The sequence below is a fragment of the Rissa tridactyla genome, chromosome 14 (genome assembly GCF_028500815.1).
Source record: "Rissa tridactyla isolate bRisTri1 chromosome 14, bRisTri1.patW.cur.20221130, whole genome shotgun sequence".
In the NCBI taxonomy this organism is placed as follows: Eukaryota; Metazoa; Chordata; class Aves; order Charadriiformes; family Laridae; genus Rissa; species Rissa tridactyla.
In genome coordinates, this window is record NC_071479.1 from 11221187 (window position 1) to 11234434 (window position 13248).

The window sequence follows — 13248 nt, forward strand, 5'->3', positions numbered from 1 at the left end:
AGTACAGTGTCTCCTTTGCCCCTCAGTGACATCCTAAATCACTAAAACAAGCACAGCCTGCACTCCAGCCGTGGGACAGAAACATCCTCATGCCCTCAGCAGATAAAGTTCCCCAGCTGAGCCAAGCTCCTTGTTTCTCGGTGCATAGGCAGCTGCTCAGCAAAGCCCTGTCCGGCTGGGACACGGGAACAGAGGAGGCCTCAGCACCGCTTTGCCACCACGGCTCCCTCACCCAGGGACGAGAATGGCTGGGAAGGTTGTAATGGAGGAACAACTCTTCCCCAGCCCCTGAAATCTCACTCAGAGCTTTAATACTACCAGAAAAGATCCAAACAGCAGCAGCATCCCATTTGGCCTGTCCTTTAAACAATAGTTCCCAGCTGCTACATCGTGGGCTGCCTTAAAGATGGGGATGAGATGTAGAGAGAAGGAAAGTAGTACTTATACCCCCAGGACAGAACAAGTGGAGCGAGAATAATTTAGCTTTAGTCGTCGTAATGACAAAGCCCCAGTGAACATGTCACGCAGCCGAGGAATGAACTCCTGGCACAGAGCAGTGCTCCGCAAAGACACACTTGTAAACACTCTCCCTGGCCATCTTTGCTGACGCAACTGTGAGAAAGGGGCAGAGAAAAGCATTATCTGCAAACAGACATCCCTCCCTATCCCTGGACACTGGGACCAGCCCAAGCATGACGTCTCCAGCCTTGCTCTTGTCTGCACAATGAGCCAAGGACCCACTGATGTCCTGCTACAGCAAGTGCTGCAGATGAGAACCCACCCCAAGGAAGGGCTCAACTCCCACAAGCCTCTGCTCTGGGCTTTTGACATCTAATCCCTACAAGCAGTTGATACATTTCAGCAGGCACAAGGCCTCTTTCAAAGCTGACCTTTCTTCTTGAAGCACTAGACAGTATCTAATGTTCCGAGTGTTGTCCTCCACATGTTCCTCCCCCACCACTGCAGCGGGCCAGCATTTCCAGCCCTCCATCCCTGTAGTGAGGAAGGAAGGTGGCGTAAGGAGAGCTCTGACAGCAGAGGCGCACAGGTCCCAGGATTGCTGGGGACAAGCCCTGCTACCTCACCTGCAGCGATACATCTCCAAGCCTGTTCATCTCTCCCAGAAGTTTCCCAGGTGAATCTGTGTTGGGCATGTTTCACCTCAAAAACTACAAGCTGTGGGGACATGAGAAGACCAATGTCTGAGTATTCATTCCAAATCCAGCTCAGAGAGAAACAAATCAGCTTCCTTCACTGGAGATTTTATTCCAGAGACACAGAGAACATGAGCAGAAAGCCAAAGCAAACCACAAGCACTGGCTATAAGCTTCAGCAAGGAGGAGCAGCACGTGGGAATGAAGAGACTGGGCACCAGCCATTTGCTTCCCCAGCAAGCGACACCGAATGGGCAGAGCTCAGCTTGTGGCAGTGATGCCGTTACAGCTCCTCTGCCTGCAGTGCACAAAGACAGACCCTTGCAAAAATAAGCAGTGCATGGAAGAACTGGTAGGAAAACAAGAGCTGTCAGCCAGAGTCATCCTCTCGCAGACATCCCTGAATCCCCGTACAGCTGTTGCTCCAGGACCCTCCGGCCACACAGTCCCAAACCTGACCTCTGCACTTTTGGCCCAAGCTAGCACCCAGAGAGCAGCTGACAAGAGTAATCACCACATTTCTGCGATTCCTCAGCAAGGACTACCATGTTCAAATAGCACGAAGACTGCAGAAACCCATGCTCCCAGCCCTTTTCGCTGTCTCTGGTATGGAAACAAATGGCAGGAGGGTGCTCTTGGGTGTGCAGTTCAGACGGGTGGGGTACCAAAGGGCCCCTCCACACAGTTCGAGCAAGAACTCCTAACCTGCCCAAGGACACTGCTGCTCACTCCACGCCACCGGGCTCATCTGACCCAGCAGGTGGTTTGCACTGCAACAGGAACACAACACGAATCTCCAGCACAGAAGGCAGTGCCAAGCAAGATCACGACCAGCCCACAAGAGCTCTCATTTTTAGTGCCGATGAAGCACGCAAACCATTCCTGAATCTTCCCGTTATACGAGGGGATGCCGAGTCCAGGGATGCAGCCAGATGTCAGTCTAGCAGCAACAAGGCCTTGGCTAGGGAAGCTTCCACCTCCTCAGCAGCTCCTTGCATCTCAGCCATTTCCCTTCCAAGCAAGGCCTCCTGGCCTAAGAAAGCATAAGGGTGTTGCAATCTGCAGCTTTGTCTGAAGAAATCCAGCCCAGCCCAGACGCAGCAGCAGGCCTCTGGTCTGGCCTGACTACGTGCCATTCACGGACACCCACCGCGTCCAGAAGCTTGTGGCATTTCTGAAGGCAAGTTTACTTCTCAGATGTAGAGAGCTGTTCTGCTCCCATTAGCGCTCAGGACCACGGTAGGCAGCTTAGATGTGCACTCCAACAGGCACGCTCATCTTATGACCCCGTATTTTTTCTGAAAAAAATTGCAGCAGACTCTGGGGAAAACCCTCTCCTCCCATTGCGAGGGGCTGAGGAGGGTAGATAAAAGGCAACTGCATGCCTTGTGTATGTGTGGCCTCAGCCTGGGCGCACAGCTGGCCGACACCGAGCCCACACTCAGCCTCGGGGCAAGGGATGCTCGCAGTGCTCATCCCGCGCCTCCCAACAAGCCGAGCTCCTATCTGGGCAAACGCCATGGCTAATACCGAGGGGAGAACCCACATGTGCTCATTCCAACAACAGGACACGTCCTACAAGCGCTGCTTCACCTGTAATACCCCGTGCAAACATGAGAAAACCACTTTAACAGGATCCCTGCCTTTTCCTGCAGAAACAGCACTAGGGTCTGCTCATATTTCCCATACTAGCACGGAAAAGACAGAAGGATTCAGATACATTACACATTACATTATTAGCCCTACTGGGACATTTCCTAACAGTTCACTTAAATGTTTTTAAGCCTGCAGGATGAGGTAATTCAAACCTAAATGCATAACCTACACTATAAGGTGGTTCACTAGGTACAGCTCTCAAGCAAAAGCAAACAAAAGCTGATCCGGCATGGTACACTGCTCCATCCCTGGACGTTTTCAAGACTTGGCTAGACAAAGCCATGGCTGAGGCGATCACATGCTGGAGACAGTCCCACTTCAGGCAGGAGGTCAGCCTGAAGACCTCCAGATGTCCCTTCCAACCAGTATTTCCATCATTCTGCGATAGCAAATGAGAAGAGGCAGAGTAATTATTGCCAACAGTTTTATGAAAGACTCACATCAAGTTTCTCTGAAGAGATCTTTCTAGATTATATGAAAAGCTTGGCTAACAAAGATGTCGGCACTGACACAATCAGGGCTAATTCTGTACTGGCAAGGATACTGGAGTACCAGTAACGTGCCTTGATGTATTGCACAGGTCTCAAACAGGGTCAGTACACTGTGTCAGACTGTCCTTGCGCAAATTAACACCTGCCATAAGAGATTTCTTTTTAGCATTCAACTTCAGCTGTGTGTTCAAATACAAAAACTTGCAATAATTCCAAGAATACAGGTTAAAAGCAAGACAGCCAATAGCTCTCAAGATGTTAGAAACAACTAGAAAAATCATTTCCCACTGAAAGTGTTTACTCTAGGGAGGTCCCAGAAGCACTGCTGCTACTTGGTGTCCTTCCAGTGCTGGGATGATGCCAAAAAATGCCGTCGCAGAGACTGAACCACATCTTCTCACTGGTGGGTTCAGTCCTCGGGAAAAAGGCAGCATGTCTACATGAGGTGTTCTGCCTCCAGTGTGATGGTGAAGCAGAAGAGAGTCTTTCCGGCCACCAGAGAGACTGCCGTCAGTGCCGTTCCTCCCAGCTATACGCCCATGGTGCCACCAGGACTGACCCATGGGATCTCAACATGGCACTGGCCAGCAAAGCTCATTTTCTCAGGGTAAAGCCCCACCCAGGTGGCCCCAAAACATGAAAGAAAAATATAAGATCGCTACTAGCTAAACACATAGACGGCATCAAACTGATGGAAAGAGGAAGGATACTTTGGGAATTTGGGTTATTTGAATAATACCCATCACAATCCAGACAAATGCAAAACACATGCACTTAAAAGCAAAGTCCATGAGATTAATTTACAGCGTTGGGACCCTTGTCCAGGGAAACAGTGAGGGAGCTCACTGCATGGCTAGCTCTGCTAGTCTGACTTGTTCTCTTCAGCAGCTGAATCATAGCGCACACGGCCAACACCTCATCCCAGACAATAACATGGCGTTGGAGGCTCTGCTGCACATGTTCTCACAAGCACCCCCAGCTCAGCTCCACTATAAATGTAGAAATGAAAGATAAACATTCCCGGAAGATCACATTACCCAGCATGAAGATGTGACAGCTTGTCAAGAACAGAAGAAACAGCCTTGAGCTTAGTCAAAAGCACTCATCATAGGCTGACATTTTCATACTGGAGAATACTAGAACTGCAGCTATTTCTGCTACAGGTTTGGTGGTTTGGGGTTGGTTGTTGTTTTTTTTTTTTTTTTCCACTTTTTGACAGGCAGAAGCAAACGAGCACAAGTGAAATAACACAGCAGTAATACAGACGGACAACAAAACTTGATGCTAATTTAGCTTTCCATAAGAAGGCAACATGAATGCCTGATACCACTACCAAATGATATGTGCAACAAAAACATGCCCAGACTCTCATCCTTCAAGGGAAAAGAGCTGCAAATGCAGCGTGCTCTGCAGGCTCTGTCTCTGTATTTGCTCGTTCTTCAGCAGCTCTTCATTATTGATGGGTGGGACTTTTTTTTACACCTTAAATGCTATTCCCAGAGAAACTGAACTAACTTCTCATTTTCACTGCATAAATTCATCTGGTTGGAAGAAAATACCCCACCCTATTCTTCTGGCCTCCAAATTGCAGCTGGCAGACTCAGGACCTACGACAGTCCTGGGGAAGAAACACAACTGTTTACTTTGTTTGTCTGTCCCTCCTTTTGTCCTCTGGCCCTCTCCTCCATCCCCCACGGCACATATGAGCTGATCGTCTCCCTACTGTCTCCTGACAGGAGCTGACTTGTTTCAGGTTCATCAGGCACCGGAGCTCCGCACTGCAGAGCTCTGCAGACAGATTTGGGCACAGTACCCAAGCATCAAGAAAGTCAAATCAGGTCAGGAGAGCATCATCCATGCTGGGAGCCCTTCCAAGCAAACACCCAGAGAGCTGCTGCATTAGGAGCGGACAGGCCCCAAATCCAAATTTTGGAACAACTCCACCCAGTTTAAGTCCTTGCTCATGCATTCTGCAAGCATTAGTTCTGAGTGGGCTGGTGTTTTAACAGCTCCATACTTGAAGCTTCATGGACAAAACAAGGTTTAGGCAGCACTCTTCAGGGTACAGATCATCACCTCCCATGTGTACGCACTGCTCGACGCAGCCAGTGGCCCCGGGATGATCATCAGCCAGTCTCCAGGTGGACAGACAGCCCGTCAGCAGACCCAGCAGGATCCCATCCAGGAGCAGCACAACGTACAAAATGGTTGAGCTGCTACAAAAAAATATACAACCTCAAAACAATGAGTCAGGGCAAAAAGTATTTTACCAGTCCTTGTCATTAAAAGAAGGATCCTGTGGTTATTAGCCAGTGAGTAAGGGCACAGAACCAAAGCAACTTATGTTTACAACTATTTTATCTCAGGAATAAAATAATATGACAAAGAAAGTAGATATTTTAACTTGCATTGTACTAGACACTCACAGGGATGCCAAACAAAGGTTGACGAGCCTGCGTATAGGTGATTTTCACTTTTGTGTGCCTGACTTTCCACCTCTATAAAACGCCTGTGTGAAGTTATGCATTGGAAAGAGCTTCTGATGAAGTCCCATGGAGCAGACACGCGTAAGTGACAGGCAGCATAGAGACAGGGGAAAAATCACCAGCAAGCTCACAGGAGTGACCCACAGAAGAAGCCACCCCTACAGGCAGAAGAATGTTGATGTGGAGTGATAGGAGAATTTAATGCATTTTGCTTTATACATTCCTGTCTTCAAGTTACATAAAATGTTGGCAGATTTCAGGTTTGGGATGTGAAATTTTCCCTGCCCACCCTGACTCCAATTTTTTTTTTTTTTTTTTTTTAAAGAGAGATTGGGAACAAGTGGCTCCTATTTCCATAATCAATATTAGTGAAACTCCCCACCACACCCCACACCCCAAATCTATTTTTGCATAACTAATGCCTTTTTGATTTGGAACACATAATTTTAGGCACAAAGAGACCCTGGCACCCGAAAGGTGTCTTTCCACCTTGCCTGTGAGAACAGGTTGTACTTTAAAGCTACTGGCAACAAAACCTTTTAGCTTGCTCCCCCTATGCTGGGAACACCACCCAATGTCACCTTTGAATAGCTTTGCTTAATTTTCAACATTCTTAAATGATGGCTGTGATTATTTTGGAAGAAGCAGCCTTTCTATTAAGGACACCTTAACCCACTTGCCATGGAAGGAAATGGAGAACAGCATCCCTTTTGAGAAGGGCTAGAGATTGGGATCTTTCCTCTGCAGCAGAACATTAACATCAAGCCTTCCCCGCTCAGAATGTTCTCATGCATTAACAGCAAAAGCATCATCAATTCTACATAAATTCCTTCGCTGAAGCCAGCAGAAAAACGTCTGTGGAATTAAGGCAGATGAGAGCCTTTCCTCGCTTGGGCTTATCCCAACACCACACACACTAAAGAGAGAAACAGAGCTAAGCAAAGATGAAATACTTCCTTGCTATCTCCTGTTGCTGTCCAAGCAACAGGACCCAGCACTTGAAAGCATCCCTTGGTATTCTTTATATTCAGAAAGCTCTTCTTGGAGCACAAAGCTGCCCTGAAGACAGATGCTTTCACAGTCTCTAGTGTTTTGTATGTGCCATGAGGACACTGGGCATGTGACTTGTGTGTTAAAACTTTCTGGCTCACCAGTTTAAGTTCAGATTCTTTCCCTGCAAAACACACTGCATGATCTCATCTGCAAGCAATCAGCCTGAGAAATCAGCTTGTTAAAGGAAGCTTCTAGGAAAGGAGAGATGTCTCTCGAGAATTTGGGGGCCTATATAATTTTAACCAGTTTGTTAAGCCCCAGCTGCTCTTCTCCCCATTGGGGTCATACAACCAAGAAACCATTTCTCCTCCCACACAACTCCAGACAGCAGAACAGTTTGCCAACACCTAACTGGAGCATCACGTTTTCATTCTCCACAGTCTGAAAGCACTCACATTTTCATGCAAACTCATTTTAAGTAGGCGCTGGAAGAGTGCAAGAACAAACTCAGAGCTACAAGTCAAGTAGCATCCGGAAAAGCAATCCATTAAACATGCAACAGTGGTGACCTGAATGCATCCAGAAAAGCAATCCCTTAAACGTGCAATGGTGGTGACCTGAATGCCTAGGACAGAATATTTTCTTCATTTCTGGATATGTATTTCAGCATTTCCCCGCAATTATCACTTGGACTCTAGACACGCACCCGAAGAGAGGACTAACCAGTACAGTGGGAGCTCTGAAGAGGAGTAAGGGAACAGGTAATAAGCTCCCTGGAAAGCCAGCTCTACCCTGAGATTGCTTAAAGTGATGGAACAGAATTTTTACCTAAATTCCTGGTGATGCCGCAGGAGCATCCAGAAGCCCTACACTCCTCCCCGTGCTACTTCCCCACAAGGCAACGTCTTTTTCTTCCTGCTGAAAGCCTTGGGGAAGCACAAGCACAGCAAAGAGTGTAAGAAATGAAAAGCAGCGTTTCATTCCCAGATCACACTCTCAGTTTGTCTTTGCAGGGCCAGCTGCACCTGGTTCCTTTACAAGGAGCACTGTGGGGAGCAGAACAAGCAGAGCCACTCTTGTGCCCACAAATTGGGTCACATCTGCCTCCCCTGAGGCTTACGAAGAAGGACCACCACTCTCGCACCCCAAACGGGAGGAGGGGAAGATAAGATCCCAATCCTGCCTTTCTTCACATTCTCCCAAGAAAGCTGTCCCACCGTGCCTCAGCTGCTCCCAGCAGTATCTCCCAGGCAACCCTTTCTCAGCTGCCCCTAGTTGCTCATTCAAGTACTTTGAAAGACGCTGCTTAAAATTCTTGCACAGAAATCACTGTTCAGTGTTCAACACAGCATACAGAGAGTAGGGGGGAGAAAAAAAAAAAGGCAAAATAAAAGCTAGCCTGTCTCTGACAAAAGAGATCAGGCAGACTGACCCCTTGGCTCTTCCCAGCCATGGATTATTCCCAGTGAAGTGATTATTCACCACTTCCAACACCTATTTTCAGTTCAACTTCCAAAGTAACTGTTAGGAAACAAACAGAAGGAATCAGAGATCAGAGTAGAAAGGCAACACACATTTATCACCATGAGAGCAGAGACCAAGTTAACTGCACGGGGTTCTCCCTCAGTTTGTCTCTTAACTAAAGCTACTTATTACTTTTTTAAAAGATTACCTACACCTCAACCCACAGCTCTCGAAACCACTATGAGAATCACTACGAGGGACTTTTCCCTGTATAATGCAGGATGACGGAGTCATGTTGAAACTGTTTTGGTCAACAGTGACACCTTCTAGCTCCAAATGCGACTCTGAACCTCACAGCAATTAGAAATATTGCCCTAAAGAAACATTTTGCTCTCTGCTCTGCAAACACTCAGGCTAAACAAAATGCTATGAGAAAAGAGACTCCTTCAAGCTTTTTACTCCCTAGCCACGTTCCTAATTTTACAAGACTAAGAGCAGACACCCCCCCAAACATATGTCAGTAAAATCAAGGTACAGGACAACCGCCCCCAAATCCCTGGGAAACTACATCTCAGAAAATTCAAAGCATAAAAGGGGGACAATATTGAAGGGCTCAGCTGTTACCTCCGATGGTGCAGCTTCTCAACCAAATCATGAAGGGGAAGAAGAAAAAGGAGACTTTCCAGCTCAAGTTCCAACTCCTTTTTAAAAATCAGTTTATAACCACTAAAATAAACACAGTAAGAACAACTGTGCAGTAACTGGGAACCTGCAAAAACAGCTGCAGTCTAAGAGCAACTCAGGCAATGTCTGGCAAACGCCAGCAGATACAAACGGCGCAAGGGGATGGCAGGACATTTGGGGAATGAAACAGTGAATTTCCCCCACGGGCTCAAGTTGATCCAGCCAGGGTGTGCCGGGCAGAAGCAGCTATTCTCTCTGAACTGTTTACCACTGCAGTGAGCATTTGCTCCCTGTTAGATCTGCCTCTCTCCTAAATTCCTCTCTCCTCCTGGATGCCCAGGCCTCTCCCATGCCCCAAACAGCTCCGCGCTGTCTCAGCCCAGCCGAAAGCACCCCAGTGCACTCAGCTTGCCCCAGGGAGAGTTTCAGAGTGCAGCTGCACCATTCCCCAGGTACATCACCTGGGTGGGCAGGTCTGCTCTCTGCGCTGGTCTCCCATCGGTAGGGATGCTAGGCTGTTACTCTGTTACCCAAAAGCCTTCTCACGGGACATTGCTGGTCCCTCCAGGACACAGACTCTGACTGCAGCCACACTCCCCAGGAAACAACCACCTTGAAGGGAAGGGCAGGAAACCCTGCAGAGCATTCCAGGGCCCCAGTTCTTGAATATTTCAACCGTTTAGAAGTCAGTCTAGGACATCTTCAGGAGAACAGCGGCAACCAGCAATTACATCAGATGGTGCAGAACTTCAGCAGCAAGTAGCACCTCTGAAGAAAAGCCACCCAGAGTCCTGCTGCCATTTCACCTTTGGATTCCAGCCGAGATAACATCCCAGCATTTGGACAGTCAGGAGACTTTCTGCCACTTTCTCCTCAGGACTATTTAGAACTGGAAGACCCAAATCTCCACTCAGTGCTATCCAAAGAGCTACCTCAAGCCTCAGTAGACAGCTTTGAACATCCTCCTTCACTGCAAAGTTGACAGTTTTCAATTACATCCATTTCTAGTTGTTCTTGGCTCTCCCTCCCTCACCACAGACCTGTGCCCTCCACAGCCAGGCTTGTCACTGCGCACAAAAACCAAATTCAGGAAAGATGCAACAAATAATATCTTCCTGAACAGTGAATTGAATGAGAAAGATGAAAGTTCCTGGGATAGGCAAGGAGCCAGCTCTGGGGGAAGAAGCAGGTCACCTGGGCAATTCACAGGGGAGGAAGAGGACAGGGAGCCTCGGGGCCTGGCATGGACCACTCCTGAATGTTTAAGGTGCTGCAATTTTCAAACTGTAGCCTACAACCATCAGAAGGTCACAGATCACTTGCTGGCAGCTAAAGAAAGCTCACGTGCCCCGACATCTGCCCAGGGGACACGCACACACGTGGGTAATAGATTTCGGTCTTCTTAAAACACAATTACTTTCCTCAATTATACACCAGAGGCCAGAACCCGCAGGGTGAGCAAGCCACGAGAGGCATGGTGGGTAATTCACAAAGAGCTTCTCTTGATTTCGACAGCCCACATTACCCAGACAATCAACTAAACGGACATTGGAGCCTTTCTAATTTTACGGTCCACAGAGAGAAGGCAGGAACGGCTGATGGAAGAGCAGCAAGGCCTCTCTGCCCACACACGCCACTACTTCTGGCTCCACAACTACAGAATCGCTGCTACATTTTTTTTAAAAGTTTTTTTTTTTTTCAATGGAGTCAGTTGAAGAGGAAAAGAAGAGCTCGGCATTTTTAAACTGAAGTGTTTCAAAGTGTTGGTTTATCTTTCAACCTCAAAGGAAGAAAAATATAAGTGAAACAAAAATCTCAGTCACTCCCTCGTAACATTTTTCCCTTCCTGCCTCCAACAAAGCGAAGAACCCTGAGCTCCACTTGATCACTTTTTCTTTTCTTTCTTCTTCCCTTTTTGCTTACAGGATTCCACTAGAGACACTGGCATGAAATAGTCCCAGATTCTGATATTTTATCTTTTCCCAATTCCCCCCCCACACACACATTAAAGAACATTTAGAAGCTAGACTGGCCAAAGAAACAGAAAGCGAGTGGATCCAGCACAAAAAGGAATAAAGGGAAAAGCACCAACAAACAAGAAATTGAAATACTGAGTATAAACCAGAAAAAGCCAAAATAAAAGTTTAAAAGCAAAGTTTTCCCACAGCGGTCTGCTTAAGAAAAAACAACTGAAAGCTCTTTCTTTCATAAAGGGAAAAAACACCAAGCAAATGAAACCATCAGCCACCACAAGAGTCTAACTCTCAAGCTTGTGAGGAAAAAGCGGATTCAGGACAGGACCGTAGCTGACACTGCCGTTCCACCTGGCAGCAGGGCAGCTTACTCCCTCCTGCCCGCTTACTCCTACCTCGCGCAGCCCCAGCAGCTGCTGGTATGGCCACAAAGGACCGGCCCGAAACCTGATCCAGCTGCAGGAAAGAAAAAGAACACCAAAAAGGACCGGTGTGTTTGCAGCTGGCAGCAATCCCTGCCCTGGGTCGGTGCCTGGCCCCTGTGACCGAGGTGCCAGCAGCCGGGCAGGGATAACCCGCGCGGCACTGAAAAGGCAAAACCCAGCATCACCTTCTACCTGCGGAGAAATCCCTGCGTGAGGGGAACAGTGCGGGAGCCTGCTCCAGACGATAGCAGGGAAAAGGCCTAACAAAGAAAGTAAACCCCGTCAGGACTGCTGGCAGCGCTAATTAAAAATATCTCCCACTGCACATTACTGCCTTAAAACTCTGAGCTGGACAGGGTGCTGGGCCATCTTGTCTAGACCACGCTTTTGCCAAGAAAGGCTGGACAAGATGATCCTTGAGGTCCCTTCCAACCTGGTGTTCTAGGAGTGATTCTATGATTAAAACACTGAACTGTCCAGAACAGCATTTCAACAGCCCTACGGGCTCTTGCACACACGAGTGAGTAAACCCAAGCGTTGCAACTCGCGGCGGTGAGCGCAGCCACGGGCGGAGCGGGGTGCCCCGCTTTGGGGGACGCTCCCCAGCCCTGTCCCTCCTTCGCCGAGCGGCCCCTGCCCACCCCGGGCCGCAGGAGCCGGGGGCGGCCCGGCCGCAGGGGCTAGCGGCGCCTAGGCCCCAGGGACCCCACCGAGCCCCCCTCGCTCTGTCTCCAACCCGCCCGGGAAGGCCGAAAGCCCCGCCGGGGTTACCGAAAGGCGGCTCCGACCTCCTCCCGCACCTGCGCCCGCCCGCGGCGGCCGAGCGCCGGGCACAACCGCGGCGGCCCCGCCGCCCCCGGCCCCGCCGCGCCGCCGGCCGGGCCCGCGGGCACCCGGCGGGGCGGGGCCGCCGTCCCGGGCAGCACCTCCCCCGGTGGCGGTGGCGAGCGGGGTGGGGCCGCGCAAGTCGCCGCGCTTACCTGAGGGACCGAGCGGCAGCGGCGGGCGCGGGCGGGCGCGCTGCATCACGGCCCCCTTCCGGCCGCCGGGCGGGCGAGGGCGGGGGCGGCCGCGGCCTCGCCGCTCTTAAAGCGACAGCTCCGGGGCGGCAGGGGGACGGGGGCGGTGGGGCGCGGCGCTGCCGGCCGCGCTGCGGGGAGGCCGCCGCTGCGGGGCCCGCCGGGCGGCGTCGCTATGGCAACGCGGCGCGGAGGGTGGGAGGCGCGGCTCGCCCGGCGCTGGGCCGGGCCGAGCGGCCTGTGCCAGCGCCAGAGCCGTGTCCCCGGTGTGCATCAGGGCCCCTCCATGTCCCCTGTGTGCCTCAGGGCACTGCTATGTCCCTCTGTGCTCAGGGCTGGGTCATGTTCCCGTGCCCCCTGTGTGCCTCAGGGCCCCGCCATGTCCCCGAGTTCCCTGTGTGCCTCGGCCTGTACCCCCCACATGCCCTAGGGCCCCACCATGTCCCTCTGTGCTCAGGGCTGTCATGTTCTTGTGTCCCCCTGGTACCACAGGGCCCCACCATGTTCCCAGGTGACCCCACATGCTTCAGGGCGGTGCTGTGTCCCCATGTCCCCTGGCGTACCTCATGGCCCTGCCACATTCCCAGGTTACCTCACACACCTCAGGGCCCCGCCATGTCCCTGTGTGCTCCGGGCTGAGCCGTCCCCCCATGTGCCTCACCACCCCGCCGTGTCCTCATGTCCCACAGGGCCCCGCCTTGTTCCCGGGTGACCCCACATCTCTCAGGGCCGTGCTGTGTCCCCATGTCCCCTGGTGTACCTCGTGGCCCTGCCACGTTCCCGGGTTACCTTCATGCACCTCAAAGCCCTGCGTGTCCCCCTGATCCACCCTGTACCTCAGGCTGCCACCATGTTCCAGGGCCACCACTGCCCACTCCATGCTCCCCATTTACGGCCACCTAT

At 50.7% G+C, this 13248-nt stretch overlaps 1 protein-coding gene across 3 annotated transcripts in view; it reads right to left on the reverse strand.

The window, feature by feature from the left end:
• Nucleotides 1-12438, reverse strand: part of LOC128917555 (discoidin domain-containing receptor 2-like) — a 62958-nt gene extending 50520 nt beyond the window's left edge. Inside the window, exon 1 of one of the 3 annotated variants that reach the window (XM_054220835.1) lies at nt 12307-12438. The gene's annotated coding sequence lies outside the window, so the exon portion shown is untranslated. Of the gene's footprint in view, nt 1-12097; nt 12177-12306 lie in introns of those variants that run through there. The other 2 variants (XM_054220836.1, XM_054220837.1) reach the window with 2 other exon arrangements.
• Nucleotides 12439-13248: the final 810 nt, after the last annotated feature.